Raw genomic sequence first — 12,693 nt, 5'->3', positions numbered from 1 at the left:
CATAGTTTGTTAATGTTTATTCTCCATACAGTCATGTAAAAACAACTGCTATGCCATTTCCAACATAGAAAAGTACATTCAAGTGACTTGACATTGCCTAAGGCATGAATCTATATGTATCATATATATATATATATATATATAAATATATATATACACACACACACTGCTCAAAAAAATAAAGAGAACACTAAGATAACACATCCTAGATCTGAATGAATGAACTAATCGTATGAAATACTTTAGTCTTCACATAGTTGAATGTGCTGACAACAAAATTATCAATGGAAAGCAAATGTATCAACCAATGGAGGTCTGAATATTGAGTCACACTCAAAATCAAAGTGGGAAACCACGCTACAGGCTGATCCAACTTTGATGTAATGTCCTTAAAATAAGTCAAAATGAGGCTGAGTAGTGTGTGTGACCACCACGTGCCCGTATGACCTCCCTACAATGCCTGGGCATGCTCCTGATGAGGTGGCGGATGGTCTCCTGAGGGATGTCCTCCCAGACCTGGACCAAAGCATCCACCAACTCCTGGACAGTCTCTGGTGTAATGGGGCATTGGTGGATGGAGTGAGAAATGATGTCCCAGATGTGCTCAATCAGATTCAGGTCTGGGGAACGGGTGGGCCAGTCCATAGTATCAATGCTTTCCACTTGCAAGAACTGCTGACACACTCCAGCCACATGAGGTCTAGCATTGTCTTGCATTAGGAGGTACCCAGTGTCACGATGCCGGCTGGCAGGTAGTGGATCCTCTGTGCCAGAGAGGGATTGGCGTGGACCGTGCTAGTGGATCGGTTCTAAGTCACTACTGGTTTTCACCAGAGCCCGCCGCAAAGCGGGATGGTCTTGCTGCGGCGGTAGTGACCAGGTCGTATCCACTAGCAACGGCTCAACCTCTCTGACTGCTGAAGATAGGCGCGGTACAAGGGAGTAGACAGAAGCAAGGTCGGACGTAGCAGAAGGTCGGGGCAGGCAGCAAGGATCGTAGTCAGGGGCAACGGCAGGAGGTCTGGAACACAGGCTAGGAACATACAAGGAAACGCTTTCACTGGCACAATGGCAACAAGATCCGGCAAGGGAGTGCAAGGGAAGTGAGGTATAAGTAGGGAGTGCACAGGTGGAAACTAATCAAGGTAATTGGGAAGATTGGGCCAGGCACCATCATTGGTGCACTGGCCCTTTAAATCGCAGAGACCCGGCGCGCGCGCGCCCTAGGGAGCGGGGCCGCGCGCGCCGGGACAGGACCGACGGAGAGCGAGTCAGGTACGGGAGCCGGGGTGCGCATCGCGAGCGGGCGCAACCCGCATCGCGAATCGCATCCCGGCTGGAGGCAGTATCGCAGCGCACCCGGTCAGTGGATCTGACCGGGGCGCTGCGGGAGCGAGAGTGTAGTGAGCGCTCCGGGGAGGAGCAGGGACCCGGAGCGCTCGGCATAACACCCAGGGCCAACTGCACCAGCATATGGTCTCACAAGGGGTCTGAGGATCTCATCTCGGTACCTAATGGCAGTCAGGCTACCTCTGGCAAGCACATGGATGGTTGTGGGGCTCCCCAAAGAAATGCCACCCCAAACCATTACTGACCCACCTTCAAACCGGTCATGCTGGAGGATGTTGCAGACAGCAGAATGTTCTCCATGGCATCTCCAGACTCTGCCACATGTGCTCAGTGTGAGCCTGCTTTCATCTGTGAAGAGCACAGGGCGCCAGTAGGGAATTTCCAATCTTGGTGTTCTCTGGCAAATGCCAAATGTCCTGCATGGTTTTGGGCTGTAGGCCAGGAAGCATAAGAACTGAGAAGTGGTCTGTGGTCACCACCTGCAGAACCACGCCTTTATTGGGGGTGTCTTGCTAATTGCCTAGAATTTCGACCTGTTGTCTGTTCCATTTGCACAACAGCATGTGAAATTGATTGTCAGTCAGTGATGCTTCCTGAGTGGACAGTGTGATTTCACAGAAGTGTCATTGACTTGGAGTTACATTGTGTTGTTTAAGTGTTCCCTTAATTTGTTTGAGGCGTGTGTGTGTGTGTGTATATATATATATATATATATATATATATATATATATATTTTAACAGTACTTGGAAATCAAACAGTATCTGTTTATCTAGTTGAGGATTTTCAAAATGCAAAAAATATATGGGAAAGATGAGTTTCAGTATTTATACATTTATGTTCATTATTTATACATTTATATTGATTATTATAATTTCCAGTAATGAAGTTTGACCCCTGTGACACCTGGGAATGTCTCAGTGGCGTTGCTAGGGTTGGTGTCACCCGGTGCGGTAGAAAATGTCACCCCATACCTTCCCCCCCCCCCCCCCCAGTAAGTTTTTACAGACACTGTTGTGACAGACACCACTGTTGTAGCGCATTGTGAGAAATTCCAGTATAATAATCAGATAAACCAGTTGCCAAAGAATGGGAATGCGTTAAAGAAGTTTTCACCATTTAAATATACAGCTCCCAGAATTACTTAAAGGGGTACTCCACTGGAAAACATTTGCTTTTATATCAACTGGTGCCAGAAAGTTATACAGATTTTTAAATGACTTCTATTTAAAATCTTAATCCTTACAGTACTTATAAGCTGTTGTATTCGCCACAGGAAGTTGTGTAGTTCTTTCCAGTCTGTCCACTGCTCTGTCTGTCCATGTTAGGAACTGTCCAGAGCAGGATAGGTTTGCAAAGGGGATTTGCTCCTACTATGGACAGTTCTTGACATGGGCAGAGGTGTCAGCACAGAGCACTGTGGTCAGACAGAAAATAAATTAAAAAAGAAAAGAACTTCATGTGAATCACTTATACAGTAGCTAATAAGTACTGGAAGGATTCAGATTTTTAAGTAGAAGTAATTTATATATCTGTTTAACTTTGTAGCACCAGTTGATTAAAAAAAATGTTTTCCAGTAGAGTACCCCTTTATGCAGTGGTAAGGTTATGCTGGAAGTTGTAGTTTCACTCACCATAACTGTAGAACTTACAAGTGACTACAGCTCTGATAGGACATAGTGAGGAGAATACACAATGATATCAGTGACTACAGGTGACGTCTTCTCTATAGTGAGGAGAATACACAATGTTATTGTCACGATTCGGCTAGCTGGAGGTGGATCCTCTGTGCCAGAGAGGGATTGGCGTGGACCGTGTCGGTGGACCGGTTCTAAGTTGCTACTGGTATTCACCAGAGCCCGCTGCAAAGCGGGATGGTCTTGCAGCGGCGGTAGCAACCAGGTCGTATCCACCGGCAACGGCTCAACCTCTCTAACTGCTGAGATAAGCGCGGTACAAGGGAGTAGACGAGAGCAAGGTCGGACGTAGCAGAAGGTCAGGGCAGGCAGCAAGGATCGTAGTCAGGGGCAACGGCAGGAGGTCTGGAACACAGGCTAGGAACACACAAGGAAACGCTTTCACTGGCACAATGGCAACAAGATCCGGCGAGGGAGTGCAGGGGAAGTGAGGTATAAGTAGGGAGTGCACAGGTGAGGATACTGATTAGGCCTGCTGCGCCAATCAGTGGCGCAGTGGCCCTTTAAATCGCAGAGACCCGGCACACGCGCGCCCTAAGGAGTGGGGCCGCGCGCGCCGGGACAACACAGACGGGGAACGGGTCAGGTACGGGAGCCGAGATGCGCCTCGCGAGCGGGCGCGTACCGCATCGCGAATCGCATCCCGGCTGGGAGTAATATCGCAGCGCACCCGGTCAGCAGGTCTGACCGGGGCGCTGCGAATGAGAGAACGCTGCCAGCGCTCCGGGGAGGAGCGGGGACCCGGAGCGCTCGGCGTAACAGTTACTACAGTGACTACAGGTGACGTCATCTTTATAGTGAGGAGAATACACAATGATATCAGTGACTACAGGTGACGTCTTCTCTATAGTGAGGAGAATACACAATGATATCAGTGACTACAGGTGACATCTTCTGTATAGTGAGGAGAATACACAATTATATCAGTGATTACAGGTGATGTCTTCTCTATAGTGATGTGAATATACAATGTTATCAGTGACTACAGGTGACGTCTTCTCTTTAGTCTTTCCTTATCTAATTCAAATGGTACATACCGCCTCGTCCAGCTAAAACTTCTGTGTGTAGAATGTAACGCCCAGATGACTCCTCACTATGTCAGCGCATTCTCATCCTCTATATGAAAACAAGTATTATTATAAACCTGCCAGACACTGTATTCTCTAAATATAATACTACTATACACTACACTCTTTGATTATAAACCTTCCATACACCGTACCCACTGAATATAATACTACCACACACTGTACATTCTGAATATAATACCAACACATACTGTACCCTCTGAATATAAATCTGCCACACACTGTACCCTCTGAATATAATACTACCACATACTGTACCCTCTGAATATAAATCTGCCACATACTGTACCCTCTGAATATAAATCTGCCACATACTGTACCCTCTGAATATAATACCGCCAAACTCTGTACCCTCTGAATATAATACTACCACATACTGTACCCTCTGAATATAATTCTGCCACATACTGTACCCTCTGAATATAATACCGCCAAACACTGTACCCTCTGAATATAATACCAACACATACTGTACCCTCTGAATATAAATCTGCCACACACTGTACCCTCTGAATATAATACTACCACATACTGTACCCTCTGAATATAAATCTGCCACATACTGTACCCTCTGAATATAAATCTGCCACATACTGTACCCTCTGAATATAATACCGCCAAACTCTGTACCCTCTGAATATAATACTACCACATACTGTACCCTCTGAATATAATTCTGCCACATACTGTACCCTCTCAATATAATACCGCCAAACACTGTACCCTCTGAATATAATACTGCCACATACTGTACCCTCTGAATATAAATCTGGTGGTGTTGCTGGTGGATGATGGGGGTGCTAGTACTTGGGGGGGGGGGTTGCAGGAGGATGATGAGGGTGCTACTGGCCATCCCCCTGGCAGTATCACCCCCATCATCCATCGGCAGGATCATCCTCCTGGCAGGAGCACCCCCATCATCCACATCAGGATCTGCTGATGGAGGTGCTGCTGCTGGAGGGGGGTTTGCTGGTGGATGATGAGGGTGCTACTGCCAGGGGGGGAGCATTAGGTAGGCAGCAGTTCCCCCACTTAAGGTAGGTAGCAGTTCCTCCACATTAGGTAGGTAGCAGTTTACCCACATTAGGTAGCATAGATTCCCCACATTTGGTACCAGTTAGCCCACATTAGGTAGTAATTTCCTCACATTAGGTAGCACAGATTCCCCACATTAGGTAGCATAGATTCCACACATTAGGTAGCAGTTTCCCCACATTAGGTAGCACAGATTCCCCACAATAGGTAGCAGTTTTCCTACATTATGTAGCAGCTTTCGCACATTAGGTAGCCGTTTTCCAACATTAGGTAGCAGTTTCCCCACAGTAGGTAGCATAGATTCCCCTCGATTGGTAGTAGTTTCCCCCCATTAGGCCACAGGTTCCCTTGCATGTTCCCCACAATAGGTCAAAGTCTCCCCACATTAGATCACTGGTTCAAACAAACCCTCCCTCCCCCCCCCCCACAAAAAAAACACATACACACTCAACACAGAGACACACACAGAGATAGATATAGAGAGAGACACACACACACAGTCAGAGAGACACACACACAGAGAGACACACACTCACAGACAGAGAGACACAAACACACACACATACAGAGTCACACGCAGTCACACACACACAGAGTCACACACAGACAGAGATAGCGACAGACACACACACACACACACAGACACACAGACACACACACACAGACAAAGTCACACACACCCACACACACAGTCACACACAGACAGAGTCACACACAGAGTCACACAGAGTCACACACACACATAGACAGAGACACACAAACAGAGATAGAGTGAGACAGACACACACTCACTCACCCATCCAGGCCGGTTCACTGTGCAGGTGACTGGGGGGGGGGGGTGGTCCTACTAGTACGGAGACTGCGCAAGTGAGGACGGGGGGGGGTTGTGCTGCTAGTACGGAGACAGCGCGCAACTGAGGACCGGGGGCGTACCTGGTGTCACCCCATCAGGATGGTGTCACACGGTGCGGGCCGCAAGCCCCCGGTCGCAGCGCCACTGGAATGTCTGTATAGTTTAATGCAGCAGGAACAGTGAAGAAAACATAACCCTGCCACATTCTTTTCCTCTATAGTGATTTGTTTATTATAGTAGTAAAAGAACAGCACAACCAATGAGAGGAAAATATCGTAGGAAGGTGCACGCAGCTCCTGGATCCTTGGTTAGGGGATCATCTTTCAAACAGTACAAAAAGTCTTGTCCACAGCACCAAAATTCATGAAAAAAATTCATGAAAAAAAATAGGTGTTTATTCCATATAAGGTATCAATAAAGCAGCGACGTTTCAGTCAGCTCAACCTGACCTTTGTTTATTACTAGTTTCAGTTGTATTAAATATGTACAAAAACATAATGAAATTTAAATCTCAATACTCTTAGATCCAAACTTGAGGTTTTGCACGTGTGGTATCATAGCTACCTCAGCATTTCCAACATTTCCCAGCATGTTATTCTTTTTTCGTCTCTTGCCTTGTCTGCAGATCTTTAAGTCAACCTATTTTGGGAAGTACCTTTCAGATTTCTACACAACTAAATAGAACTTAGTACAGTTCTTCTGAGAGTGAATGCTTACCTTTACTTCCAATTAAAGAACTGTTTTACCAACAATTTCTTATAAACGCCTCCTAGTTTCTTTACTGTTTAAAAAAGGATCAATTGAGCAAAATTGAGGAAAGCAAAATGAAATCCCCAGCAATTGCTCTTTCTGTCACAGTCACTAGAATAATAGGAGATAGGCTGTCGCTGTGGCACTCAGTTCATTATGACAGCCTCCACCGACAGAATACAGGCTCTGTAATTGGCAGCTATAGGGAATTAGGTTTACTTAAAAAAATATATATTACAGAGAATAGGCCGCACTTACTGGTTACTGGTACAAGGGCAGGTTAGACACCTATTCTCCCTGTGATGCAGTTCAGCCACAATGCTATATAAGGGGAGGTCGCACAGGTTCAAAATAACAACACCACTCGCACATCCTACTTTTCATGAAGGGGGTAGTTGCCTAGTATTATGCACTGCTCAAAAAAAATAAAGGGAACACAAACAACACAATGTAACTCCAATCCAATCACACTTCTGTGAAATCACACTGTCCAATCAGGAAGCAACACTGACTGACAATTTCACACGCTGTTGTGCAAATGGAACAGACAACAGGTGGAAATTATAGGCAATTAGCAAGACACCCCCAATAAATGAGCGGTTCTGTAGGTGGTGACCACAGACCACTTCTTGGTGCCTATGCTTCCTGGCTGATGTTTTGGTCACTTTTCAATGCTGGTGGTGCTTTCACTTTAGTGATAGCATGAGACGGAGTCTACAACCCAGACAAGTGGCTCAGGTAGTGCAGCTCATCCAGAATGGCACATCAATGCGAGCTGTGGAAAGAAGGTTTTCTGTGTCTGCCAGCGTATTGTCCAGAGCATGGAGGCGTTACCAGGAGACAGGCCAGTACATCAGGAGACGTGGAGGGCCACTACCTCCGCTACCTCCACCTTTGTGCAAGAAAGAGCAGGAGGAGCACTGCTAGAGCCCTGCAAAATTACCTCCAGCAGGCCACAAATGCGCATGGGTCCACTCAAACGGTCAGAAACAGACTCCATGAGGGTGGTATGAGGGCCCGACGTCCACAGGTGGGGTTTGTGCTTACAGCCCAACACCGTACCGGACGTTTGGCATTTGCCAGAGAACACCAAGATTGGCAAATTCGCCACTGGTGCCCTCTGCTCTTCACAGATAAAAGCAGGTTCACACTGAGCACATGTGACAGACGTGACAGAGTCTGGAGTTGCCGTGGAGAACGTTCTGCTGCCTGCAACATCCTCTAATGGTGTGGAGAGGCATTTCTTTGGGGGGGCCACACAGCCCTCCATGTGCTTACCAGAGGTAGCCTGACTTCCATAAGATACCGAGATGAGATCCTCAGACCCCTTGTGAGACCATATGTTGGTGCGGTTTGCCCTGGGTTCCTCCTAATGCAAGACAATGCAGACCTCATGTGGCTGGAGTGTGTCAGCAGTTCCTGCAAGAGGAAGGCATTGATGCTATGGACTGGCCTGCCCATTCCCCAGACCTGAATCCGATTGGGCACATCTGGGACATCATGTCTCACTCCATCCACCAACAGACTGTCCAGGAGTTGGCGGATGCTTTTGTGGTGTCTCGGTACCGTATCCTATCCGGTACCTGCGTGTGTGGGTCCCCTTAGCCAGAGTCCCCAGGACGTTGGGGTTCCCATTGTCTAGTTTACCCCTGGTCACCTCTCAGTCAGATAGTTATTGCACTAATAGTCTGGCGTCACGAACTATAGGGTTAACATTAACCCTTCATTTACCGAAACAATACCCCACTACCAACACCCCCCAAGGGCTACCACACTTTAGTCCAGGTCTGGGAGTACATCCCTCAGGAGACCAACCACCACCTCATCAGGAGCATGCCTAGGCGTTGTAGGGAGGTCATACGGGCACGTGTAGGCCACACACACTACTGAGCCTCATTTTGACTTGTGTTTTAAGGACATTACATCAAAGTTGGATCAGCCTGTAGTGTGGAATTCCACTTTGATTTTGAGTGTAACTCCATATCCAGACCTCCATGGGTTGATTTCCATTTATATTTTTGTGTGATTTTGTTGTCAGCACATACAACTATGAAAAGACGAAAGTATTTCATACAATTAGTTAATACATTTAACATGTGTTATCTTAGTGTTCCCTTTATTTTTTTAAGCAGTGTAGTTGCACACAGATAAGGCATACACAGGATGCCAATTAAATGAAAGTATGTAGTGCACCCAGGGCCGGATTAAAAGCATCATGGGCCTGGTGGTGAAAATTTTGGTGGGGCTAAAGTTGACACGACACAACAGCTGGGTTGTGGCTATTTGTGGGTTTTAGTGCAATGCCATTTACTTACATTATGTGCAAACAGCATTGTGCTGCCTTTTTAGGTTAACTGCATTATAATGATAGGTTGTGTAGTGTACCACTGCCATCTAGTGGCAGAAGTTAATATCAGCTTTACTTACACAGATAGTTTATACAGACAGGAAGTGACCTTTGTTCCAGGAAGCTCTTCCACCATCTTGAGGTCATTCTTCCACTGGGCAGGCAGCATGTATCTATCTCTCCCATGAGGTTTGTGACATCATCACCTGTAAGTGCCTTTCTGCTTAGTTATTTGTCATTTATGCTAGGCTAATGATTCCATGTGTACTGATATGTTGTTATTGTATTGTATTGCAGTTTCACAGACTAAAATAAAGTTGGAGTCCTCTGGTGGACAATACAAGCATGGGCTTCTGTTTACTGGAGTCTCTAACAAGTGTTTAGCTGTCCATTTAGAACCACACATAGTCAGTGTTTTGAGAGCGGAACAGTGAAAAGGTGATAGCACAACAAGCCTGGAGATAGTAGTTGCTGCACAGACAGAATGAGTCTAAGATCAGGAAGTCAGTATAATGCTGAAGATCAGCTACCCGGGACACATCAAGGCAGGGAGAGCGCGCCAAGTGTCCAGCAGGATGATGTACGCTCACGCTCATTTAGATCAGCAAGGTCCAGTCAGATTTCATCAGCAAGTGCCCTTTTTGCCAGGGCTCGCGCCAAAGCAGAGGCTGCTCGCGTTCAGCTAGAATTTGCTGAGAAAGAGGCTGCCATTATGAAGGAAAGATCAGAGAAAGAGGCTGCCATTATGAAGGAAAGATCAGAGAAAGAGGCTGCCATTATAAAAGAAAAAACTGAACAGGAAGCAAAGTTGCATATTCTTCAACGTCAATGTGCAGCCGCTGCTGCAGCAGCAGAAGCAACAGCTTATGCGGATATTGAGCGGTCTGGAATGGAATCTATCCACGAAGGCCCAGATGTGCCCGAGAAACCGCTTTCCTCTGCAGAACGCACTAGGGCGTATGTCCAAGATATTTCAAGTGGCAGCTCAACAATACCGTTTCTCAATCCAAAGTCAGCTGAATTTAAACCAAAACCATCAGAACTCCTGAGCGCACGAAAACAAACCCATGAGGCTGGCAGTACCAGAGTGATAAAAGAAGAATCCTCACCGCAGCAACCCAAACACCAGAGCATGCAAGACGTCACTAAATATCTTATCCGTAAAGAAATGGTTAATACAGGCTTCCTCAAGTTTGATGACTGCCCAGAAAATTACTGGGCATGGAAGGCTTCTTTTCTGAATGCAGTCAAAGACTTGGACTTAACAGCAGCTGAGACGCTAGACCTGATGGTAAAGTGGCTTGGGTCTGAGTCTGCAGAGCATGCAAGAAGGATGCGCAGGATACACCTATTTAACCCTTCAGTAGGACTCGATATGGCCTGGCAAAGGCTAGAAGAAAGATATGGATCACCAGAGGCAATTGAAGGTGCTCTGATGAAAAGACTGGAGTCTTTCCCTAAGCTAAACAGCAAAGACAATTTAAAACTGCAAGAGCTGGGTGATATTCTTTGGGAAGTCCAGTGTGCCAAAGAAGAAGGTTATTTAAGGGGACTTGCACATTTAGATACTGCCAACGGTACTAAGCCTATAGTGGAGAAACTACCTCACCACCTGCAAGAGAAATGGGTGAGTGTTGGAGCTAAATACAAAGAAGAACATGGTGTCCCCTTCCCCCCTTTCTTTGTGTTTTCTAGGTTTGTACAGCAGCAAGCTAAGATGAGGTGCGATCCCAGTTTTTCCTTCATCACCAGCAGCCAACTGCCTAAGGCAGAAAAGCCACCTAGATCCTACAATAGGACTTCAGTGATCACCCACAAGACAACAGTTTCCTCTGAGGACCCAGGAGATTCAAGCAGCTACAAGGTAAACACCTTTGAAGGCCCTGACAGATAGTGTTGCTCGCGAATATTCGCAATTCGAATATTATTCGCGAATATCGCATATTCGCGAATTCGCGAATTTCGCGAATATAGCGCTATATATTCGTAATTACGAATATTCGTTTTTTTTTTTTTTTTTTTTCTTCACAGTACACATCACAGTGATCACCCCTCTCTGCTTCCAGCTTGTGTGGTGTAAAGAAGGCTGTAATACTACTGGGTGAGACTGGCGCGCGAAAATTCGCACATGCGAAAATTAGCATATGCTAATTTTCGCATATGCGAATTTCCACATATGCTAATTTTCGCATGTGTGTATTTTCGCATACGCGAAAATAAAACGAGAATATAACGAATATGCGAATATTCGCGAATATATGACGAATATTCGTCCATATATTCGCGAATATTCGCGAATTCGAATATGGCCTATGCCGCTCAACACTACTGACAGACTTTGCCCACTTCATAAAAAGCCCCATCCTCTAAACAAGTGCAAAGGGTTCAAAAGTAAACCTATCAAGGAAAGGTTAGCCTTTCTTAGACAAAACGGCATATGCTTCAAGTGTTGTGAATCCACCAAACATATAGCTAAAGACTGCAAAATACAAGCAAATTGCTCAGAATGTGGCAGTGACAGACACATCTCAGCTCTGCACCCCAATACTTTGCATCAACCATTAGAGGTCACTGAAACCCCAAAAGATGAGGGCAGGGAGCAAAAAGATAAATCAGCTATCCCAGTAATGTCCAAATGCACTGAAATCTGTGGTGACAGTACAAATCCACGCTCATGTTCCAAGATCTGCCTAGCAACAGTGTACCCCACAGGGAAAAGAGAAAAGGCAGTAAAGATGTATGTGGTTCTGGATGAACAAAGTAACAGGTCGCTGGCAAGGTCAGACTTTTTTGATGCCTTCAACATTACATCAAGGGCAGTTCCATACACCCTAAAGACATGTGCAGGAGTGATAGAAACTTCAGGGAGAAGAGCTACTGACTTTACTATTGAGTCTCTTGACAAAAGGATCCATCTCTCACTTCCCACTTTGATAGAGTGTGATATGATACCAGATGATAAATCAGAGATCCCTACACCAGAAGTGGCCCTTCATCATCCTCATCTTAATGCAATATCTCACCTTATTCCAGCTGTCCAGACAGACGTCTCTATTCTTCTACTTCTTGGAAGAGACATTCTACAGGTGCATAAGGTACGCCAACAAATTAATGGACCATTTAATGCCCCCTATGCGCAAAGACTTGACTTGGGGTGGGTTATAGTAGGAGAAGTTTGTTTGGGAGCAGCTCATCGGCCTGACAGTGTCAACACTTCTAAGACATCTGTGTTAACAAATGGACGCACGTCCCTTCTCAGTCCATGCCAAAACAGCTTTGTTGTTAAAGAAACCCTAAAACCATACTGTGGCTCTCCTTCCAGTTATGATAGGAATATTAGTAGTGGTCTGAAGACCGACAATTTAGGGAACTCAGTGTTCCAGAAGACAAAAGATGATGACAAACAAGCAATGTCCATAGATGATCAAACCTTTCTCCACATCATGGATAAAGAGACTTTCCAAGATAAGAACAACAATTGGGTAGCCCCTTTACCTTTTCGCAAACCAAGGTGTTATTTACCTAGTAACAGAGAGCAAGCCATGAAGCGCTTAAACACACTACGCAAAACTTTG

This window comes from Hyla sarda, chromosome 2 (genome assembly GCF_029499605.1).
Source record: "Hyla sarda isolate aHylSar1 chromosome 2, aHylSar1.hap1, whole genome shotgun sequence".
NCBI lineage: Eukaryota > Metazoa > Chordata > Amphibia > Anura > Hylidae > Hyla > Hyla sarda.
This window is presented reverse-complemented; position numbering follows the sequence as displayed.